This window comes from Rhinolophus hipposideros (genome assembly GCF_964194185.1).
Source record: "Rhinolophus hipposideros genome assembly, chromosome: 25".
Taxonomy (NCBI): domain Eukaryota; kingdom Metazoa; phylum Chordata; class Mammalia; order Chiroptera; family Rhinolophidae; genus Rhinolophus; species Rhinolophus hipposideros.
Window position 1 is genome coordinate 14404463 of NC_138071.1, and position 8610 is coordinate 14413072.

Genomic DNA, 8610 nt, shown 5'->3' on the forward strand with positions numbered 1-8610 from the left:
AAAATGACTTCAGAACAAAACCAGCCCAGCGACCGACCGTGCCTATTTACGGTGCATAAACCACGAGGTTTCAAAAGATGGGGCAGAGTTGCCTAATCAGAGGTGACATTAAAAGTTCAAGAACACTAGCATGCAGGGGATGACTGTGACCCAGGGAGATATTTGCTTCTAAGCTGAAGAGGGGCCACACCTTCCAGAGGCCCCAGCAAGCATGAAGGAAGCCTGCGGACGTTTTGCTTCCCGCAGGTGGGGTGTTCGTGTCCACTCACCTGCTGGGCCTGCCGCTCTCAGACTTGACTGTGCAGAAGACTTATCTGAGAACCTGGTTACAAAGTGCAGATTACAAGGCCCCAACCCTAGAGCACCCCAGTAAACTGGGGTGGGCCCAAGTCTGCATTCCCAGTTAGGTCCACGGATGGTTCTGTGGTGAGAGCTGCTGTGAGCCACTCTTTGGGGAGCACCTTTTAAGAGCTCACACCAAGCAAGGCCCTTCCTTCCCTCTACACCTCAGGAAGAGAACATTGAGGAGCGATTTTCCACTGTGTGAGACCCCTCCCCACGCACATACCACACACCACACCACACAGACAAGCCTCACCAGCACACACACCGCACAGACACACCAAAACACACACACGCACCCCACAAATATACCAGGGGTCCATTCACCCCTGTTCTCAGCCTTAATCTCTGACGCAAAGCAGAGCAAGTGAGCTGAGGCGGTGAGGCGGCGAGCAGGGGAGGGACGAGGGTTCACTGCACACTTGGACTATTAGAGACGAACTGCGTCACTGCCTCACGCTGGCAGGAAAGGTGATGTCCCCTGGCAGTCGCTTTGTGAGCGCTCCGCTGTGAAAAGCCTCTCACCTCGGGCGCTGAGGTTTATTGATCTCATGTTGCAGAGGGAGAAATTAGATACATGGTAGGAGTAATTAGCCGAAGGTGAAAGCAGCTAGGCCCTGAGCATATGAAGTGTTCAATAAGTTCGCTGATGGATGAGGAAGAAGGGAAATGACACTGAAGTGCTGTAGCCAGATCCTTTCTTCTGAGGCCCTGAGCAGTGGTCCAGCAGGGGACAGAGCCCGGGGCCAGACTGGACGGCTCTTTCCCCTCCAGCTTCCTGGACACTGGTTGGTGCCCCACACCCTCCTCCCCAACTAGGGCAGAGAAGCTTCTGGCAGGAGAGGGGCAGACCTAAGTGACCACTGAAGGGGTGTGAAAACCTCCCTCTCTCCAGGAGCCATTGGCACAGCTGTAGAAAGGCTAATATCTGGCATGCAGCACCCTGAGGAAACTCCTGGATCCAGAGAGCAGCTCAGAAAAGCCAGTGGAACTGGTGCTTGAATAGCCACAAGGACTGGAAGGAGAGGCCATTTTTACCTTCCTCCCTCTCCCTGCCTGGGATCAGACACTTGTCAGCAATAGCCTATGCGGAGGGCAGAACTGAGGAACAGAAGCTCTTCTCTTCCCACGCACCCCCCCCCCCAGCTGGGTCCCCTACAGCTCCTGGGAAGTGCTGCTATGTCTCTCCCACCCTGCAGCAGGCTCCCTCTCACCCACAGCAACTGCCCTCTTCCCATGGCCACCCTGGTGCCACCCCACCCCCAGAGCCCTCTGATGCTTTTCCAAGACTCAGAGCTCAGTGAGAGGCACCCAGTGAGGTTCCATATGGGGGAGGAAGAGGAAGGGCCAGTGGACCCTGGGAAGGGTCTTCTAGAAACATGGGCCAGTGTGCATTTGGGTGGCTATGAGGGTCCTGAGGGCTTGGCAAACTCCTCGCAGCTCTTGACCCAAAGGTAGGGGCTGAAAAAGAGTTGGGTTTCCTTTGGGCACAACTGCCCATGTCACCAGATAGTGGTCACCAGCCTAGGATCATGGAGAGGCAGGGACAACAGCGGTCATGGCTGAGAGCACCTCAGCATGTTGGGCAAGGGTGTCCTTTCCTCCTTTGGGGTGCAGGGCACACCCTTGTGGTACTGCCTAGACTTCTGCCCCCAGGGAGGCCCAAGTTTGTCTTCCAGGTAAAGGTCACCCCCCCAAGTGAGGGCACTGCTGGGAGGGAGATGAGGGAGAAAAGGGCACACCCTGGCTACTTCTGCTTCTCTCACAGCTCCAAGCTCTTTAGAAACCCGAATTCTTCAGTGTGTGGTGGGGGAAGGGCGGCGGGGAGACTGGATGGGGTAAGGCCCTGAGGGGACAGGGGAGGAGTCAGGCCTGCTAAGTCAGCAAGGCCCAGAGGCAGAGATGCCAGCGGTCTCTGGATTCAAGCCAGGAGCAGGTGGCCATTAGATCCCAGGCTCCTGGCCCCCACCTTGCGAGGTCCCCGCAGGAAATCTGGCACCTTTCCCAGCGCCAGCTGTGTGGCCTGGCACCAAGTCCCACACCCAGGGGAGCTTGTGGCAAAGGCAGCTGTCCAGGGGACTGGATGCGAGACTCATGCCCTGCTTGCGAATCCCTCCCCTCTCCTCCGTCTGGCATCTCGCACCACCTTCCTTCCCCAGAGAAAAGCGTGCCCATCTGACACCTTGCCTGCCTGCTCCCTGTGACACATCCATCGGTCCTGGCCGCTGCCCCTGCTCTGTGTAACCCCTGCACCCAGGCCTCCAGCTCCAACCACCAGCAGCATGACTGTCCCCCGTGCCAGTTCCCCACCCCATCCAGTGCTGTCAGGGTGAGCTTGGCACCAGGCAGGCAGGCTTTGTCCAGCAGTCCTCCCGCTCATCTCCACACTGAGGGGCACGGCCCCCCAGCCTGGCGGTGTGTGTGGAGAGAGCGTATCAGGGCACAGTGGCCGAGGGCTCCCTTCTCAGGCTACCTCAGCCTTTCCATGCTCAGTGGTACCTCCCCTAATAGGAGGAAGAACAAGGTGGTTTCTGGTTTTGTCTCTGCTTTGACCAGACGCTGGAAGAAGAAACAAGCCCAAGTAGGTAATGGGAGGCCCCAGGAGTGTCAAGAATGCCGACCTGGCACGCCAGAGCCAGCCTGATGGGGAAAACATGGTCTCCTGCAGTGCCGCCAGGGCTGCATATGGCAGCTGCTATGACACCAGCAGCAAGGAGGCCCCTCTGGGCTTCTGTAAAATGAGGTAATTCAGCTGTTTGATCCCCAAGACCACTTCTTAGTTTTCTGAGCCATGACAAGGAAAAAAATCTCACCTGAAAGCTGAAGTAGTCTGAAAAGCCAACAACTGCTGGCATGTGGTGTCTCCTAATATAAACAGCTCCTTTGTTTTGTCAGGCTAAGTATAGAATTGGCTTCCCGGGCCTGCCACCGGGGCAGTGATACAGGACCCGCACTTAGAAGGGCCCGTGCTTAGTTTAATGCTCTGCGGTGGCTGTTTTTAAATTCTTGATAATGTTTGAACAAGGGGCCCCGTATTTTCATTTTGCACTGGGTCCTGCAAATCAGGCTGCTGGTGCCACCTGAAAATACTTAGAATGTTGGTCAAGGAGAAGCAGCGTGGATCTGTCCTCAATGCTTTGTTCTATAGTATTTTGGCATCTGGCATACAGAAATGTTGGCCATTTCCTCATTTTCAGGGGAAGGGGGAGAAGGTGAGCCAATTAAGGAAGTGTTTGGTGGGAGTTAATTGTTCAAGGGTACCATGATCCTATATCCACAGCAGTGGGTCCCATATCCACTCCTTGGAGTCAGGCACAGCCAAGGCTCTGTGGGTTTATTCGGACGTCGCCTGCAGCAACAGACTGCTGCTGCTGCTGCTAATATCCATCCTCTCCTTCCTCCATCATGCTGGGATTATTAGCTGGCCATGGCCATGGTGATCAAACTACTTTGCCCAGAATCCTTTGCAGCTGATGTATCCATGTGATTAAATGCTGGGCAATGGGGTGTACCTGGAAGTGTCTGCCCTCATCCAGGACCTTCCTTAAGAAACGGTGTGTGCCCTTTCTTCTGAGTTGTATTTTTGAACTGTAACATCGCAGGAACATTTTAAACCCTTCGACTACAATCTGAAGGAGTCAGAAAAACAGATCCTCTTTGTTATTTCACATAGAAATTTATGGAAGAGTGAACTGGCACATAATGGCCCTTGAATATTCAGTTCTTCCAACAGGAAGATGAGACTAGTGTTCCATCTCCAAAGGGAATACCGGGGACTGGGAGCAAATAGTAAGTAAATCTCAGGTACGTGCAATGAAGAATAGGGTAAGGGGGATGGTGAGTGACCGTGGTGCCCTTTCAGGGTGGCAAAACAAGGTCTGAGGAAGTGACATGAGCAGAGTCATAATGAAGATGGGAAGTGGCTGTTACAGAGAGCTGGGGGAGGAGCATTCCAGGAAGAGGGATACGTTTAAATTGTTTTGTCCAAAGTGGGGATCTTAGTTAAGATGCAGATGTATATTTCTAACTATCTGTTGTCATCTCCAGCTGGATGTTCCAGTGGCCGCTCAAATTTAACGTGTTGGAAATTTCTCTTCTGCTCCAAACCAGTTCCTCTTCCTCCTAGCTCTATTTCTGTTATTAGTGCCACTATTTTCCTAATCACCTAAACTGAAATCTTGGTGTTGTGTGCAGCAAGTTCCTAAGCGGTGGCCGTTTCCTCCCACAAGTGCTCTCCCATCTTTCCTGTCACCTCCGGAGTCCAGGCCCTGGGTTCCGAGCGGCTCCTCAGAGGTCTCGCGGTCTGTCGCTGCTGCAGCTCTGCCCATCTTCCGGACTGTGGTCAGTCATCTTCCCTAAGCTCTGACTTAATTCCCTTCTCAGAACGCTTCAGAGTCTCTCCAAGGAAAGCCTGCCATCCTCAGCCCCATGCCTAAGGTCCACCTCTCCATCCAGTCTGGTCTTCCCATGCTCCCCTACGTCTCAGTTTGGATTCGTTAGTTTTCCAAACACAACTCTTCCCCTCCTGTCTTCCTGTCTCAATTCCTGCTGCTGCCTCCTCCTACTGAAATCCAATTGCCACCTCTCAGGAAATTTCTCCCCAGCTTCTTACTCAGCAGAGCTCTCTCTTCCTTGGACCTGTAAAATTCTATTTGCACCCCTTTTTTTCTTCTTCACCTTTTTAGTTGTAAAAGCAATGTAACATTGAGAAAAGAATTGAAAATGAAAAATCATCTGTATTCCCGTTTCAACAAGTGAGTTCACATTTGAGTGGGGTAAGGGGGATAGTGAGTGAAAAAAGATATTTTTTTTCTAGTCCTGGATGATCTGCATGCAGTTTTATGTAATTGTCATCATAGCAGACAGATAACTTTGCATTGCCCCTATTTTTCTCGTCTTTCCAAAGTTATGGGAGTTTTAAAAAGAGGTCAAAGTAAGTCTGTATGTGCCTCATTCAAGGATGTGTCTCAGAGTTGATGTACTATAATTTATTAACTGTTCTATCACTAGACATTTGGATGGCTTTTGTTTTTATTATAGACTAAAAGCTATTTGAGGGGGAAAAGTATATGTCACCTCTGTATTCCTAGCACCTAGCAAACTACTTCAATTAGTATTTATTGGATGAATAGATAAATGAAGAAATGCACACAATGGACATCTTTAAGCACAACTGTTTGTTGATTATTTTCCTACGATCTATTTTCCTGGGTTCGGTGAGCCAGCATAGCAATATTTTTTTCTGTGGGGGGCATTGTACATTGTGGCAGACTGTATTTTTCAAAAATAGCCACATCAATATATGTTCTATCCCATATGCTGTGAGTGGGACATCCTTGCATTGAGAGGTGGGATCTACGTCCCCTCCCTTTGAAATAGGTGAATTCTTTGTGGCTGCCTTGATCAACAGAATTCAGTGGAAGAAACACGAGAGACCTGACGTTTCCCTTGGGTATTTGTTCCAGCATTGCCCCACTATGGCACCTGCCGGGACGGGGTCAGAAGGGCCAGCCAGCAACAGCTGCAGATCCCTCATTAACAGAAACTACTGGGAGTGGGTGAGTGGGGAGGGGGCACGTATGGGGGAAATAGAGTTGTGAGGTGGGAAAAAGTAGCAGCCTGCGCAGAGATACAAGAATGTAAGAGGAAGGTAACTTCTCTGGTTATACAGGAAATACCTAGTGTCCTATTTAAGAGACCCTGTATTCTAGGATGTGGATTTTGCCTCTAAGTTTTCTACACTCGGCACTTGGTCTAAGTGCTGTCTAACCACCCCTTGAAGGCAGTTAACTCCAGGAATTTTCAAGATGGCATAAAAATAACTTTAAAGAACTCATGCAGAACATTTAACTGGATTGGAACATTGTACTGAATTTATTTTTCAGTGTGGTTAACTAACTTGAGATGGACTCCATGTAACACTTTTTTCAAAGCACCAGGTTTGGGGGCTGATGGCTTTAGTTCAGAACGCCTTCTGCCAAGTCTCATTCTTATGAGTTAGCTGGACTTCTCGTCTGCCCCTCGGGCTGTCCAGTGGCTGATACCCCTCCCCATCAGGAACACAAGGGGCCTTTCTTTGGAGTTGGAGCTTAGTAAGCTAATGCCTGTATTCTGGGCCAAAACTATCACAGAGCTGCCCGATTCCAGTTTACACACCATGTGTTTGAGGAAGAATCATGGCTGGCTGCGGCTCCTGAAAAAACAAGTTTTGCCCCCAACAGAGCAGATCACCACCTTCTGACTTTCTTCCTATGGGTCGCAGTTCATGAAAGCAGAGTCTGATTCAGGGTTGTTATTTTTCCCTTCTAGTTTAGAAAGGAGAAAGGAAGAATGTGTTTTCTTGGTAGACCAGAAAGCCCAGCCTTCGGGATACAAGGGTAGCTCTGTCTATGACTGGGGAATGGCCAGGTCTGGGTGGGGAAAGGAAAAAGGGAGGAGGCAGAGATAGCTGAGATAGGACAAAGGTTGGGGTTGGGTGTGAGGGTGTTAAGGTCATGAGGGTCGTAGCTCAGCGTGACCCAAGAAAGAAAGAGCTGCTTTACAGTGCCGAAGGGGCCATTTCCTAATTTTACACTGTTCCTTTAAGACTTTTTAGAGCCGTTTTTTTCACTACCTAAAAGCACTGTCATCCATTATTTTCACTTTTAGCTTCGCATTGATCTCTGAGGTATGAAGAGTATCTTTATCTTAATCAAAAATCACAGTGTAAAAGGTTAATTGAGCTGCCCCAATCAATGACAAAGCTGTCCTCCCAAGGCACAGGCCATTCAGGCCACTGGCTTTTAGCCAGACTGACTTTGGAATATTCTTTTTGCTTTAGGGGCGTGAAAGAATTTACGTATAGCTTTACATTTCATCGGCAGAAGCCTGGGGTTGTCTGTGCATGACTTTGCTATGAACTATTGTTGGGGTCACTGCAGTCCTAGACCGATAGGGTTCTGGGGGCACACAGGCTGTTCTCCATGCCCATCCTGCCAAACTGGACGACTCTTCCTAACTCCAACTGAGGTGCCATCCCCTGCAGAATCCATAACCTGTCCCCCAGGTCAGTGTGGCTTATTCGCTGTGGAAATGAAACAACCCACAGCCATCCAGGGATCAAATTAGATATGTAGCTCAGAGCTAATGCCGAATAACCCTGCAGACTCAGCAGAAAGCCACTGGCATACCCAGTGAGGGCAGGAAGTCACTGTGCCCAAGCAGCACAGGTGCTGACTGTGCAAAGCCCTCTCATCTCAGTGGGCAGACAAGCCTCAGCGCTCTGCTGCTTATCTTTACATACTCCCCCCACTATCCAGTCTGGGGGCAGCTGTGCCTGCAGCCACCTGGAAGGCTAGATGGACCAGTAGCCTCTCCTGGTCCCTCCCAGTGGACCCTTAGCATCAGGGACAATGTGTTGCTGCTAAGTGCAATAGCCTTACCCCAGCTCACTACGGAAGACCCCCAGGAGTACATGGAATCGGTTCCGCCACTTTCCTAACACCTTTCCCTTTCCCTGCAGTCCCCCTGGGAATGCCCCCTCTTCTCCCGCCTAGCCACGAAAGGAAAGCCAGCGTGTTTGAATGTTCAAAAGTGTCCTTCAAAGAGGAGAATGCCAGCTTTCCCAAAAAGCAGCTTTAAGTCTTCACTAGATTTTCCTGAACAGCAGCACAGCTCCGACAAGTAGAAAACTCAGTTCTTTTATGAGGATGAGGCAGGATATGAGGACACACTGTTAGACAGACTAGAAGTCCCTTTTGAATCCATTCACATGGCTGCTGCACGCCAAAAAGGGGGCACAGATCTCATCACCCTGGGGGAGAAATGACTGCCAGCTGGAGTAGTCGGGACCAGCTCCAAAAAGTAGAAGGTTTAATTAGTGATGTCTCAAGGCGGCGTGGGGGCATCCCCCCGACAGTGATTGGGATAAGCAGGAAGGAGCACGTAGGGAGCCCAGCAAGGAGCAGCCTGCATCGGCTGCCACCAAGGACCTGGGTGATAAGGCCAGTGTGGGGCCAGATTGTGGAGGGCTTTAACTGTCACGCCAAGGAATTTACCTTGGGGAATGAAATGTTCAAACAGGTGGTTTAGGAAGATGAATCTGAAGAGAACGTGCAGGATGAATTGGAAAATCTGGAGGCATGGCGACAATTAGGAAGCTGTGAGATTAATTAGGCTGTTGTAGTAGTCCTGTGTGAGTTGATAAGGGTGTAAATGAGCATCGTGGCAGCAGAAATGGAAAGGGACAGCTGCAAGAGACATTGTTAAGAAAGAATGGATGAGGCTGGC